Source organism: Grammomys surdaster, unplaced genomic scaffold, assembly GCF_004785775.1.
Source record: "Grammomys surdaster isolate TR1022 unplaced genomic scaffold, NIH_TR_1.0 369, whole genome shotgun sequence".
NCBI lineage: Eukaryota > Metazoa > Chordata > Mammalia > Rodentia > Muridae > Grammomys > Grammomys surdaster.
The window spans coordinates 1,904,037-1,920,011 of NW_021604788.1; the positions used below are offsets into that span (position 1 = coordinate 1,904,037).

Here is a 15,975-nt window from a genome sequence, read left to right on the forward strand (position 1 = left end):
AAAACTGGACATCAAGAAAACAATTTCCTCAATTAAAAAATGTGTACATGTCTAAAGAGAATATTCTCAAGAAAAAATGGCTGAAAGGCACTTAAAGAAATGTTGAACATCCTTAGTTATCACAGAAATGCAAATCAAAACTACTTTGAGATGTCATCTTATTCTTATCAGATCAGTGAAGATGATTAAAACAAATAGAAGCTCAGGTCGATATATAGAGTAAAGGAAACACTTATCATTTGCTGATGTGAGTGAAAACTTTTATAACCATTATGAAAATCAATGTGGAGTTTCCTGTGGAAGATGGGAATTGATCTACCTCAGGATCCAGCTATTGTCATCCAGCTATACCCAAATGACACTTCATACTATCACAGAGACATGTGGTCAACCATGTTCACTGTAGATTTTTTTATAATAGACAGAAATTGGAAACAATCTAGATGTCCATCAATGGATGGAGCTAGACAATCATTCTGAATAAGGTAACCCAAATGAAAAAGACAATTATGGTATGCATTTTTTACATGTGGATATTGGCTGTTAAGTCTTGATGAGCAGGCTAGAATCCAAGTAACCTCAGAGAATGGGTATATAGTAAATGATTTAGGGGATGGTCACTTAATTGTATCACTTTATGAAGGAAAATAGAATAGGTAGTTATGGATGGACGGAGTAAATAGATCAACAAGGATGGAGAACAAAGAGTTGAGGGATGGAGGGAATATGTGGAGGGACAGCTAAAACTAAGGTCCACTTGAGAGTTTGCATGGAAACCTCATACAATAGAAGCTTCCTATAATATATACATTTATGAAGGTGACATAAATGTTATCACCAAATAATGGGGGAGCTAGATCCTCTACTGGACATCTCTGGTCACTAAGTGAAACTTCTAGTGCAGTGAATGGATTAAATATAATAGAGTTGTTGGCTAAAGGAGGAGTCCCAAGGGAACCATCAAGACAACTCAAGCTGTTGTCAAAGTTATTGGTGACTCTTCATAAACTGACAGTAAGGCCCTGTTGTAGAAGACACCACCTATATAACCCATTCAGTGTTGAGAGATCAAGCTGGTGCCTACATAAAGCCTTCGCCCATATGGACTAGTTTTCATGTTTCCAGAAGGTAATCTGACCACTATGAAAGGAAAAAAGTTAAACACCAACACAGCTACAAACCCTTCAGTCTACAATGGTGACCTGTATGTAAGATGTGTGACTGTAATACTGGCACAAAGCTCAAGGGAATAAGTAACCAATATCTGATTTTAGTTAAGGCATACTCTATGAGATAAAACCCACCCCTGACACTATTCAGGTGGTTAAGAATATGAGACTGCATAGGGCAGAGATCTGTGGGAAAACTAAATACTACTGTTCTGCTAAAGGAAAAGAACAATAAAGTGACTCCTGATGACATTCCGGTAAACTCATATAGATTAGTGTCTTGCACCGCCATCATCAGAGAAGCTTCCTTCTTCATCAGATGGGAAGAAATACAGATGCCCACAGCCAGACAATGTACAGAGAATGAAAGACCTTAGAACACTCCATTCTAAATGATTCTCCATCAATTCCCTTCACTGAATGCTCAGGCATCCCTGTGGGAAAGAAGACGGATTTTAAGATGCAGAGAGGATGGAGAACACTAAAGAAATTAGGTCTTTTAAGCACAGCAAGATTGATGCACGTATGAATTCACAGAAACTGTGGCAACATTCACAGGGTCTGTACCTATGTGGGCCTGATGGGGTCCTGTGGCTGAGATTAGAAGGACACAAACCCCCAATACTATCCCAGAAGCTATCTCCAATTGATAGCCACTGGTGAATGAAAAGTTAGTTTTCTTGAAAAGAATCTCACTGGGGAAACAAACTATGCTTAAGTCCTATGACCAGAATAAACGCTAGCACAAAAGGGATTCACTGGTATATTTTTATTTAGGAAATGATAAATTTATTAGGTGCCTACATGTCCAAAACTGTGAAAGCTGCTGTGGAGGATTACAAAGATTTGCAAGAGATGAGCTTGCCCTTGAAGAATTCACAATCTTAACCAGGTATCCTGGAAAAAAAAATTGAGATGTAACAAGATATTAACCTGAGTTCTTGGAAATCCAGTTCTCTGAAGTCTTCTCTAGCCAGACTTAAACAGGAAAGTTAAACATGGGAAAAAGACCTTGACCTTGAAAGGACTAAGGTAACTAACTCAATTTTGTCTGAAGCTCCTCCATGCTCTCTGCCCTACTTAGCTCGTAAACAATTTTTCTCAGGGGCTGATGAGATGGCTCAGAGGTTAAAAGCACTGACTTCCTTCCAGAGGTCATGAGTTCAAATCCCAGAAACCACGTGGTGGCTCACAACCATCCATAATGAGTTCTGATGTCCTCATATGAGTGTCTGAAGACAAGTACAGTGTACTTACATATAATAAATAAACAAATAAAACCTTTGGGCCAGAGAAAACGGGGACAAACTCCATACCCTTCCTGGGTAAAATACAAGAGCTAGCCGGGGCCAATCAGTTCTTTTCTGACACAGACACAGCCAATCCTCATAAAGAAAAAGTTGCCTCCCCCCTCCTTTTTTTTTTTTAAATTAAAAGCACCTATTCTGCCCTCAGCTCCAGAGTGTGGCCACATCCCTAATCAATTAACCTTAGAAATCCATGATAAATAAACTTTTTCTGCTTGACTTGTACCACATGTTCCTCATCATTTCTGTGACCCTAGACCCAATAACCTTTACTTTTCTTATAAGCATCATTGCAATGCTGTTGTTCCATTCTTGTAAATTCTCAGTATCATTTCTGTCCTTTGTATGGAAAGAATTTCAAGGATTCCTTAACCTAGGGTTTCCTGTTTGTGGGTGAGTGGCTCAGTTCCAACTTGGCTTTAGAATGATTTATCATTTGATTTTTCTTTCAACCAATGTATCACGATGTATCTTTGAACTTTGGTTGGCATTGGGTCCCTAAACCTGGCAATCTCTGCTCTAAGGAAAGAATAGGTGCAACACAGAGACCAGGCTATACTCTCCCCTATACTCATTTAATAGTGCACTTACTGAATATACTCTGTACAGATATGGGAAAAATTATAAACTCCTTCTTTTATTTATTATTTTCCCACTAAAACTGTATTCATGAAAAGTGTATTTACAATGTGGGGAGGGAGCCTTGAGTTACAACCCAAAAGAATATCTGAGGCATAAATATAAGTATACCTTAAATAATAATATTTACCATGATTTATATATGTCTGAAAGCATAGTACACAGCTTTGTGCACATGTTTCTCAATAGAATGGTATATACAGCATACAATCTAACAGATCAGGAAGCTATAAAAGTTGAACCTCACTTACATATACACATCTTCACAAGCAACACTGATAATTCAAAATATTCAAAATTTAAAGCTCAACTCTGACACCCACTCAATTCTTAAAAGAACCTTTGAAATAATACTGACAATGTAACTAAGCTATAACAAAATAAAAGTTTTTCTTCAGCTCTCATTCATACATCATCCACTTTTTGTTCCATACAAAATAAATTTACTTGAACTGTCTTAAGGCAATCTTTATTACATTAAAACTTGTATAAAGACAACCCTTCCAAAAACCTGCACAGTTTGTTTTTCATTGACATTACTATTTCCCATTATTACTAAAATACAGTTCAAGTTATTAGACAAAAGAAAAAAAGAAACGTATGAAAATAAAAACTCGAATAGTCAGAAAACATACTTGTGCATGAGGACAAATCCAATTAAAGTACACACATGGTTGCCAGGAACACTGATAGCACCACCAACCATAAAAGCCTTTTTGTGTTTGGGTTAAATAAACCTACTGGGGACATAGTTCCCTGTGTTTCCTTGTATATCTTGCAGTTTATGTCAAATGCAGGAATATACTATGAATTATAATAGGTAAAATGTTTTTATGAGTTGAGCCTCTTATAAAGGAAGCTGGGGTATATAGTAAGTCACTTGTTCAAGCCCACCCTGGCAACATGGTGAGGCTCTGCCTCAAAATAAAAATTGAAAACAGAGCTGGAGATAGAGGTCAGTGCAGGGTGTTTGCCTGTTACATAGGGCTCAACACCCATTACTGAAAATAAAAATGTTTTGATGCTTGGCTTATAGGTCTGTGTCAGTGCACAGATGAAGACATGAGATGCAGAGTCTGGCATACTGAGACGCTCGGCAAAGAATGTTGATATACCAGGTTTAGCTCAACTTGAAATAGCTGACTACCCAGGGATCTACCCAGAAGGGAAACCCAGCTCTCTTTTCCATTTATTAAGCATTTTTTCTTTTCTATAATACTTTGCTTCCCATAAACTGTTATAGGAGCAGTGTGCTTACCATAAACTGTAGTTTCTCCATGACTGTAGGAATTTAACCAGTAAAACTAGTTCAGTTATAAGCATCAGTTTCACTGCTTTGACTGGGTCCACAGAAAGGGTTCTATTTAAGTGAGATGAAAAAGCTGACATTTACCTTCCTCTATGCAAACCATTCTCTGCTCATCTCAGTAAGAAAACCTGTCCATGAGTACCAACTCATCTATTCCAGTACGTATATCAGGCCCTCAACACACTGCAAAAGACATACGTACACATATGCTGATGTCACAAAAAATGACATTTCTTTGTTATCTTCCTTTAGGTGCTGAAAGAGTTCTTGCTTCTTATAAGCAATTTGAATAAAATAAGTACCCTGTGCAAGTTTCATATATTCCAGTCAAGGTCTACAGTATAGACCAAAGAAAAACAGGAGGCAGCTTTAAGAATGTGTCAAAATCTCTACAGTCAATCAGACCCAGATGAACTCTTACAAGGACTGGCAAGGCTCTAGCAACAATCACCCAGGTAGTAGATACAGGTCTACCTCCTCAATAGCTTCACATCTGTAATCACTTAGATTTGGTATCCTTGCTTTCAGTGCCCTGATTACTGAAGGAGTCTTAGATCTTTACCATTTAATCTGCACACAAATGTTCAAATGTTTTGTGGCTGCTCACATAACTGGAGGAATTGAGTCTCTGACATTTGGCTCCTTAAATCAACTCTGCACGTGTAGGTGAGCTTGGGTTTTCCTGATCCACAGGATTTAATCAAGTATCTGGACAGGAGTACATTATCCTGCCTCTTAACCACAGGTGCCAGTCATGATCCACAGAGGCAAGTGAGTAAGCGGGCACAGGCTCCCCTGGGTAAATTATTCCTCTGGGTCCTCAATATGACATAGTCCCTAGCAAGTTGGAGCATCACGCTGTTTTGGACATAATGGTAGATTTCAGTCTAGCTGTCCAGGATTCCAATCACTTTTGAGTCCAGCAGGTTCATATCTCAAAAATGGTGCTCTTTAAGAGGGAGCTTTAAGATCTTCTGGGGCGTAGTAGGGACTTCAATGGTTGACTTCCAAAGCCTTAATGGAGGTCCATCACTTACCATTTTATAGGCCAGCTCACCTTGTTCATAGGTGGGGTAGCTGACCCAGAGTTTGAATATCTGTTTTATACCCTAAAACAGGCCATCCACACAGACACATCCTGGAAGAAGTGTCTGTAGCCAGCAGCTGATCAGTGTAAGAGGCTTCAACTCTTTTTCATTGTAAAAGTTGTGGGATCAATTCCTTTCCTCAGATACCTGGAAGAGCTTCTTGCATTCATGTGGGACAAGCAATCATGCGGGAAGAGCAATCATATGGGACAGTCCTTGAGTGGTGGCTAGGTTTTCATTCAGATTTTTCTGGTCCATTTGCTCAAACTCTCTTTTTGTTGCATTATTCATGGAGAACTCTCTTGCTTCAGGGTGTAGAGGTGAAAGAGAGAAGGAGCTAAGCACACAGCCAGGTTGGTGGAGAATCATCTGGATTTCTTTCACAGCCACTGTGACATTGTTCAGTACTTGCAGTATGAAAGCTTGATCCCTTTCATGAATTTGGACACAGCCTAGCTAAAACCATGCTTGTTGCGAGGTGTGTATTTTTCCAGCAGGGTCATCAATTTCAGGATTAATTTTGCAGTAGGTTCATCCGGGCCACAGACTGAGAGTCTGCAGAGATACAGAGTTCAGGTTCAGCTGGTGAAGGTTCTGAAAGCTGTGCCACCTCACCCTGTACCTATTGCACCTGGTCAGGGAAGACTTTACAGTCCCTTCTTTATGGGATATCAATGGGCTCTTCAAGGTTATTGCAGGAGTTGTTTATGCTATTCAGGTCACTGAATGTCCTCCAGTTATGGTCCACATCCAGATATATTTGTTCTGGGGATGATAGACAAGGGAATACAAAGTTCAGGTCTGAGTTCAAGTCTCTCTCATCTGAAAACTTTTTGGTTGACTCTTCTCCACATCTGCTTTACATGGTAAAGAATGTCCTGCAGCTCAAGGAAGATGTCTTCATTCTTCAGGTTGATTAGGTCTTCCAAGCTGGAGTAGAGAATAGAGCCTGCTACTTTATCAAAGATGTTTAGGTGGCTACTCATAGCTGGAGAAATTGCATCTTTTCAGCTCCTCAGGACTACCATTGTTGTATTCTTTCATAGTCTGAGATGTCCAGGGTCATGGAAACTTCCCGGCCTCCATTTAACAGAAATTTCTCCCAAGGGATAGAAATTGGCATTGGAGGGAGACCTAGGGAAGATGCCAGGCTTGTGATCATTTAGAATGTAGAACACTATGTTCTTTTGCTAGCTGTCATTTTTTTTCAGTTCTGCCCTATCACATTATTAAAGGTAGACAGATAGTAAAGGTTGAAGCCTTCTAGATATATGTCCACCTACTTGTTACAGGTGCTGAGGCTCCATGTCCTGTTGACCGGGTAGGCTGTGTTGATAGCACTGCTGGTCTCTGACTGGCTGTTGCTACTGCAAATCTATATGGAGTTCGACATACTTCTTTTGTATACCATGGACACATTGATTTGGTTGCCATTGAGGGTTGAGATCCTTAAGCAGTTCAGCTGCTTCAGCTTCTCATCCATTCCTTCCTGCAGAATGAGAACACAGATTGTCAACTCCAGATTGGAAGTTGTTTTGTGCTTGCTGTGGTGGGATCCCTTGAGCTTCAAGCTCTCCATTCATTTTAGCAGGCTCTGTGTCTTAGATTTGGTGTTCCTTTTATGGCCTTTCATACTAAAGCTAAAATTGGACAGCACCTTGAGAGAAGGCAGGCTGGAGAAAGTTATCTTTGCTTACAATGTGGCTAGAAGTGCAGACACTGATGACAGAATTAGTTTGAAGTATCATAGCATCCTCACTGTGGGGTCAGTGAATGTGAACACTACTGCTGGTGCTACTGAGGCTTCTGAGAGAGGACACCTCCTGGTGCTTGGTGAGACCTATTCACATGCATTCATGCCTTGTTGACCCTCTGCCAATGAGAGTGCTCTGAGAACCCAGGTATTGGAACTTGCTTTGTGGGAAAGACATCAACTCTTCAAGCCAGATTTGCTATCCCTCTGGAAAACACAGATTTGCTGTCCTTCTGGAAAGTTCACTTGCTGCTTGTTGTGCAAGACTTGTTGTACAAGGTTTATCTTCATCTAAATCCTCACTTTGATTCTGGTGATCCCCTGCTTCATCACTGCACACCAGTTTAAAGTATTTACTCACCTGCAGAAGAGCCTCAGTGTCATCACTGTCCAAGAAATTATGTCCTCTCTTGAACAGAGAAACATCAAGAGGGTACAGGAGATCTTAACTGTGTATACTCGAGGAAACCAGTTACTCTCAGTCAATCACAACCTTCCTTGGGTTCAATTTTTAAGGGGATTTCTACATGTGCCAGTGTGTTTCTTCCACTATGTATATTTCTATGTAGGTTATGATAGAGCGCTTACACAGCATGTATTAAACCCATGGCTTAATTACTAATCCCACAGAAGGAGTCTTTAGTTTTAGCTTTTCATTCTGTTCCTACAAAATGCTTATTTAATAATGGATTTATTTAAAAAGTCATTTTGTGTTATTACTTAGAACTACTGACCAAATTTCTGTGGAATAAGGGAAAGTTATACGCTCAAATCAAATAGCAGTTTGGAGATTTTTATAGATTCATTCAATTGATAAATGCCATTTAAATAAATGAAAGTTCAGCTTGAGGTATATTATTTTTACTTCTGATAATACAAAGTTTGAAAACATGATTTTTTGCTTAGGTATACTAATTTTGTTAAGCTAGTGATTTATTTTGTTATGTGTAAGGTCATATATGTACACAGACATATATAAATTGTAAACATATTCAATTCATATCTTATTATAGATCCAGTTTAAGCCACCATTAAATTATTTTAGTTTATATAACTAATATATTGATAGAATGTCAGAACCATTGTTCTCCGTCTTCCCTATCATTTGTGGTTTTTACAATTATAATTACGTTGGACATGAAAAGCATTGTATTAGTTTAAAAATGATTCTTATATATTGTTTGCACATGTCATATTTATTTAGCAGAAATATCCAGTAAAGGCCTTTTTTTTTTTTTTGGTTTTGCTGTGTTGCTCATGTTTCAAATTCACACTTTCATGATTTTGCATTTGAAAAACAGAATGCTGCATTTGTTCTAATTGAAATCTCCAAATGAATCCACATTGATTTGCTGGCAGACATTTTTATTAAACTAAATCTTACTAATGCTAAATATGTAATCATCTTAGTATAAAAGAAAGAATCTCATGATGTTTAAAACTTTTAAAAATCAAATCTGGAAAACAATCTGCTATTTAATTGCTATAATAGATAATTTTATACACCCATTAAACATTTAAACAGCAATGTAAAAGATACTGAGAGCAATTCATAGGAAAATTAAGATCAGAAGCAATTAGTTTGAGTCACTCGTGCAAAACCTTTCTTTCCTATCTATAACACAAGTCTCAAAGAGGAGATATTTATAGTAAGATATTCCAAAATGACTCTTTTTACTGGTTTAGCTTCTACTTGACTGAACAAAGAAGATCACATACTATGAGCTCCAGAAGTGACATTTCTAAACCTTTGTACTGTATGAGCAGGTTAACCAAATAAACAACCATGAATCTAAATATGTAGTTGGACATGTTAATGTAGCCTATAAGCTCAGAATTTAGAAGGCTGAGGAAAGAGAATTATGAGTTTAAAGACAGTCTGTGCTACATGGTGTGAACATATCTCCATAAGCCAAAACAAATAAAGGGGGTCATAGAGAAAGGCAAGTGAATAAAACTGCTTTGCTTTTAAGCAACAATTATAATGAAAATTTGAGATAATATTATATTCTCACATAAAATATTGTCAATACCAAATGAACTTGATAACTGAATACTTACATTTAGCCATTCAAGCAGAAAAATTGCAATATTTAACTGATATCTCAGTATTAGATACTGATTATTTTTATTAGAGTTTCAAGTACCCCACTGTTATGTGTCTTACTGATAGCAAAAATAGAAGAAATAATAAAGTATAATTACTTAAAATATCTTTCTATATGTAGCACAGTAAATTGGGTAGGAGAATGAATAATTCTTTCCTAGATTAGAAGGCTTTACAGTGTCATATTCTAGTTTGATTGAGGTAGTGTCTTACAAAGTAATGTGGAAATTTCTGATTTCTTTGGAGACTCAGGTTATAATGATGTTTTGCTGAGGCAGACAGGTAAAAGAATGTTTTTCTGAAACAGACACTGGTGAAAGGATATTTTGCTATAGTAAACATGTGAAAGAATGCATAATACTTAGAATATATATATATGACTCCACAGACAGTGGGAGCTCGAGAATTGGTTCACTTTGCTCTGCCCCACTATTCTTTACTGAAGACATGCATGTATTGGTTTGCTTTACATTGCATTGTGGAGCTTCACTTGTGGTGACTTCATAGTCAGAAAACTCACCAAAGAACTTCTCTTGAGATTCCTGTGGTTTCTTGCTGCTTCTGCAGACTCTGGTGGATTGATGTGCTTCTGAATTGAAGTGTGTAGTGTCTGCCAAATGGACTGGACTGCACCTGCTGATTCATGTTTGGTGTTTGCCAGTGGACTGGATTAAGAGCAATGAAGATTAGAATTGCCCCAAAGAACTATTTCTTAATAGGTCCACTTTGATTGTCTCCTAATAAACTTTCTTTTCTATTACCTCAGATGGATGATGGACTAGGAGGAGATTGAATCCTAATTAAAACAAGCTGTGAAAAATATATGCATACAAGCAAGTATCCTTGTTTGGCCTGGAATTCAATAGACAGACCATAATAACCTCAAACTTACAGACAGACCTGTTCTACTTCCAAGTGCTAGCATGAAAAACTTGTGTTAACATACCTAGCTTACAGTGTTTTTCTTTATTATATGTACCATTTACTCCAGCCAATTCCTGAGCCGATTTACAGTTTCCCAAGGAATTTGTATTTATTTATGAGTGGCCTGAGATCCCACTGGTTTTGTTCATAAAATTGCAGTAGTGTGTCATTCCCACCTACCTGCAGATAACACATTGAATAAAATTTGAGTATCATAAATATGATTTTCTGCCTTTTTATGCATAGGCAATGTTATTTTTTGTGTCAGTAATTCAAATTAATTATTTCAATCAACACTGTACCTTCTCTCTTTTTTGCTACCATTTGTCTGTTTTTTCCTTGTTTATCTAATGTCATTAACAAAATAAAATTACATGTGTCAGTCACATATAACTCAAGACAAATATATTCCACAGTGGTAACACATATTTTAGGATTCTCAGCTGAGTGCTCAGATGTGTGGAAATCTCAAGCAAAGTAGCCTGTAGTTCTAATTACAAAAGTTACCATCATCATAACCTCCTGTTTATCACTTATGTCATCACTATGATTAGGGACCATAAAAATTTATTATGTATAGATTTAGTGCATAAAAATCTATTTTATCTGTCAACCTGTATGATGGAGTCTCTACCCCTTTGGGTCTTTGATCATTCAGTTAAATTCTCTACTATTAGTATCTGTTTTAAAGTGATATTCTCATTTACTTCAGGATACTTTTCTTTCCTCTGTCTGTCTGTCTGTCTGTCTGTCTGTCTGTTTGTCTGTCTTTCTTTTCCTGCTTTCTTGGTTTCTTATTTTATTGCTTTATGTTTTATTTGATGCAGGGTCAGTATATGTAACCTGGATGTCCAAGATCTCACGATATAGACCAGCTTGGTGTCAAACTAACATATATCCATCCACCTACCTTTGCCTAGTGAGTGTTAGGATTAAAGATGTGTGCCACCAGGCCCAGCTATGGGCCATCTTTTCTTACAGAATGATGAAGTATTAAATGCTTGCCCATTGCAAAGATTTTACCTTGCTTTGCTGTCCTTCAAGACCATATCTATCAAATGTAACATTAGCAAGCAACTGCTGTAGTGTCAGTATATAATGGATAATTATCTGTAATTAAACTTCAAGCCACTGAGTATAGGAAATTCTCCCAAGAATCAGGCATGGTGATGTGTTCCTATAATTCTACTACTGGACTATCAGAGTTAAGTTTGTCAGCCTAAACAAACTATTGAGTCTCTGTGTGAAAATATCGACAAAATAAACTCCTCATGAAATTGTATGTACATGTGAAAGAAAACTAGTAATATATCAGGAATAAGCATGGCCAGTTATTTAAATCATCCTTTTCATAACTCTATATATTTTAGTGTTCTTGAACACACCTTATCACATAGCTGAGTTTGCTGGATCTGAAACATACTATATGTTTTGAGCAGATAAATATATATGATCATTTTCTATTTCGTTGAAGTCTTATAGAAACCATGAATGTTCATACAGAGGGAGGCCACTATGTTTTATGATTATATTGTACATATTCATATAATTAACCATGATAATTGTGTGAAATTTCTAGAAAATCTTACATTTTGTTTAGAAAGCTTTGTTCTCTCCCCACATATCTTAAAATTTACTTAAGGTAACAGTCTAATTAGACAATTTGCTCAAATGAGAGATTTACTGCTAATGTATCCTGAATTAGGTGTTCAGCATTTTCTGGAAGTAACTAAGTGTCCTTTCCATATTTAGTCAAGTTTGACTAGTAGCCACAAACACTGCTGAATTCAAAATCAAAATCATTTTCATAATTGTGGCATTATCTTTTAAAATTATCAGTTAGAATGTGCTTTGTTATGCAAAGAATATTTCATCTAAATTCAGAAAACTTGCAAGAATAAGAGTATTAAGATTCACTTGCATTGAGTTTCCCACCTCTCTCTGTTTGTGTGTGTGTGTGTGTGTGTGTGTGTGTGTGTGTGTGTCACTTTGTTTACCATAGGAAAACAAGGTTTATGGTAAGTCTGGGTTTTATTAATGAAATAACAATTTACTTTAACTGTGTAATCCTAAACTGTTCAAAATTCAGTTTTGGTTTAAAACCCATGGCAATGAGCAAGACAAATAGATAGATGGTGGCAAACAGCATCTATTTATTTCCCCAGCTTATTGTCAATGTTGTCTATTTGTTTTCAGGTTGATAGTTGTGACCAGATGTGAAGAATAGCACAGATTGATCTTTGCAAGACAATTTCATGTGGAACAGTCACTTACTGAGTGCATTTATGATAACCTATTGTTATTCTCTGAGAAATATCCATTTATTTTGTGAGATTGTCTGAGTTCTTAAATGGAAATACAACATCTGTCTCCATTCTCATTTTTCAATTCTTCAAACTAGTGTTTGTTGTTTTCCAAAGATACTGGATTACTTTCTGTTTATTGTTCAAGCTCAGGAAATGATTTCTGACATATTCACTTGTTTCCATGCAAGAAAAATGCCAATATTCTTCAAGTCAGGAAGCCACAGCAGGAATTGCCATTTTCTGAGAACATTTATAAACCATACAATCAGATAGCAATGAAAGTAGATTACCATGGTTCTATTCTGAGGTGCACTGAAAAATAGCTGAAATTAAATAAGACCTTTACAAGCTTCTGTTTTGATTTAGAGAGTAAATGATGTTCTAAGGTAGTATTAGCTTAAAGTTAGTTCAAAGAAGGACCTTAAATATCCTGTACATTTTCTTTCACAAATTTATATTTGTTTCAATAAAGGCCATAGATACTAAAGTGGAAGACCAGGAAAAACTAACAAAATGTGTGTCATGTTATCATGGGGTTCTCCATCAAGACTTTCTCTTATCAGTAGCAAACCCAGTGACAACTAATGTATCACATCTGCAAAACAACAGTGAAAGAATAATGGGATATGTATCACATAAAATCACAAAGGGAACAATTTTGAGACGTTAAGTAGGGCAATGGAAGAGAATTAATAAGAACAAAATACAATTACATATGTATGAAAATGCCACAAGGAAACCAAATATGTTGTATGCTAAAAACAAAGTAATTTTATAAGAAACTAATAAGACATAGTATCAGGAGAGACTGCTAAAGAAATGGAGGCATTTCAGAAAGAAATATAAATAAACTGAATAAATATGTACATAGGGGGTAATATCAGTTTACTCTAATATAATAATAATATATAATCTCAAAAATATCACTAGCAATGATAGAGCAGGAGTTTTACATTTTTCCTTACTATTCAAAGTTAACATACTTCTACTTGCACATGCTCAGGATAGTTCAACTAGTACAAAGATAGTTCTCAAGAGAAAAAAGAAAATCATGCCACTCAGACATAGTTATATACACTTTTAATCCCAGCATTTGTTACTATCAAGGAGAAGCATTTCTGCTAGCCAAAAAGGCTAGGCTACTAGTTGATTTCCCCAGTTGGCTGGAGCTACAGAAAAGAAAGTGAAGGGGAAACACAAAATGTGCAAAGAATTTCTACAAAAACTATAAGGTGGGGTCTAATGGACTAAGAGCAGCCACATGAAAGATCTATGATAGATACTAATTTACATCTCAATTCAAGGGCCATCAGAATACTGAGAGAAGCTACAAAGACTGAAATTCAGAGCCTACTGATGATTGTAGTCAGGGTTCTAAATTTAGAGAAACGAAACAAGACTTTAGTCATCAACCTATATTAGTCAGAATTCTCTAAGGAAACAGATCTGATAGAATGGCTATGTGTTAAAATGGGATATATTAGATTGATTTATAAGATGCATTACAGATAGTCCAACAATGGCTTTGTTTTATGTATGAAGAGACTGAATGAAAGATGGTATGGCCTCCTGAACTTAGGAATCCTCCTCCTCATTGAAAAAAATACATTTGTCCCTCCAGATGAAGAAGTCCATCCAAAGTTAAACTTTATGATCTCAAATAGCTACAGATATCCAAACCACCCATTCTCAGAAAAACTACAAAATCCTTTGTACCAATGCCCACTCATCTTCTACAAAATCCTGGCTTCCTCATACCCCCAATGCAAGACCTTCAATTCTTGAGGAAGGTTGATTGCCCTTTTTAGTGATAAAAGTGTTATCATTTTTCTTGAGGTCAATTTCTGTCTCCTTCATTTTCATGTGAATTCAATCTCTGTCTAACACTGACAACCTTGTTCAGTTCATGAGGCTGTATGTCCCAGCAGACCTTACCTGATTCAATATTCCTAGAGAATTCCTAGCAAATTGTTGTTCATTGGTCTGTGCTGGAATCCTGAAGAAGGTTCTAATAATAGATTAACTTGTCAACAAGAGTGAAGGTAAATAGACAAAACACAAAAGCTTCCTTCTTCCATAGCATTTTGTATGAGGTGCCAACAGTGAGTGTAGCCCCGATTTAAATTGAGTCTTCTTGCTTGAAATAATCTGATAACGAATATTGGGAGGTGGGAGTGGGTGAGTGGGTGGGTGAGGCCACATACTCATAGAAGCAAGCAGGAGGAGGGGCATGAGATAGGAGGTTTCTGGATCGGGAGAAATGAAGAAAGGGGATAACATCTGAAATTTAAATAAAATATCCAATAAAATTAATTTCAAAAAAATATCCTCACAAGGTGGCAATACTCAGGTTTTAGTTAATGATAGATGCAGTCCAGATGGCAATCAAGATTAGCCAACACATCGTATAGTTTGCTCATTGAGATCCTATTATTAAGTACTGTGAAAGACAACTTAGACAAACTATGCTGTATTATTGATAAATCTACTACTTTGCTCATGGTTTGGGCTCTAATTTTTTAATATACAGAATTCCCAAGAAATGTATCATTTCTATGATTATATGTACCATTTTCCCTTTAAAAATTCTGCATAAAAATTCAAAACTATGTAAAAATTTACCATTTTTAAATGTTAGTGTACCTCTGTCACTAATTAATTATTAATCAATCAATCTCTTAAGTTTTTGGCCTCTTGAGTGATGACTTTAAATATAATGAAAGTAGAGCACACATAATAAAAATATAAAAAAGTGATAACATTAAGTATTCAAATTCATGACTTGTATTATCTCAATATCTCAATTTATTTATTGAAATGATGTTCAGGTTTCTATGCAGTGTTTATGTTCTACTTGCTAGAGTATTATGAACATGTTGTTTTTCCAGAGACTATTTTGATCATATTACGGCATAAAGCAATCACAGATTTATTTAGATAGGCATTTCCCCACAGTCACAATTCATATCCATTAAGACGTAGTGGAAGGTCAGATTTTTAAACTTAAAAAGAGATTTTTTCTTCACTTCTGTGGTGGGTGATTTTATGTCAATTTGACACACGCTATAGTCATCTGAGAAGAGTGATCTACAATTTTAAAAAAAGGTTCTGTGTTTATCACTTTTATTGAATTTCTGAGTGTGTCAATGATTCTTGTGCCTTCTTTTAGGGTTCTTTTCCATCTGTTGGTTTGTCTTTTCCAAACTTTGGCGAGATTGGTTTTGTTTTATCTTACTATATTTTATTTTGCTGTTAAAAATAGGAAGAAAAGTATAAAGGAAGAAAATGAAAGAAGGAAGAAAAAGCAACCAAGCATGAAAGAGAGAAAGAAAGAAAGAAAGAAAGAAAGAAAGAAAGAAAGAAAGAAAGAAAG

At 36.3% G+C, this 15,975-nt stretch overlaps 1 pseudogene; it reads right to left on the reverse strand.

Moving 5' to 3' along the window:
* Positions 1 to 4,923: 4,923 nt before the first annotated feature.
* Positions 4,924 to 15,975, reverse strand: part of LOC114631933 — a 16,108-nt pseudogene continuing 5,056 nt past the window's right edge.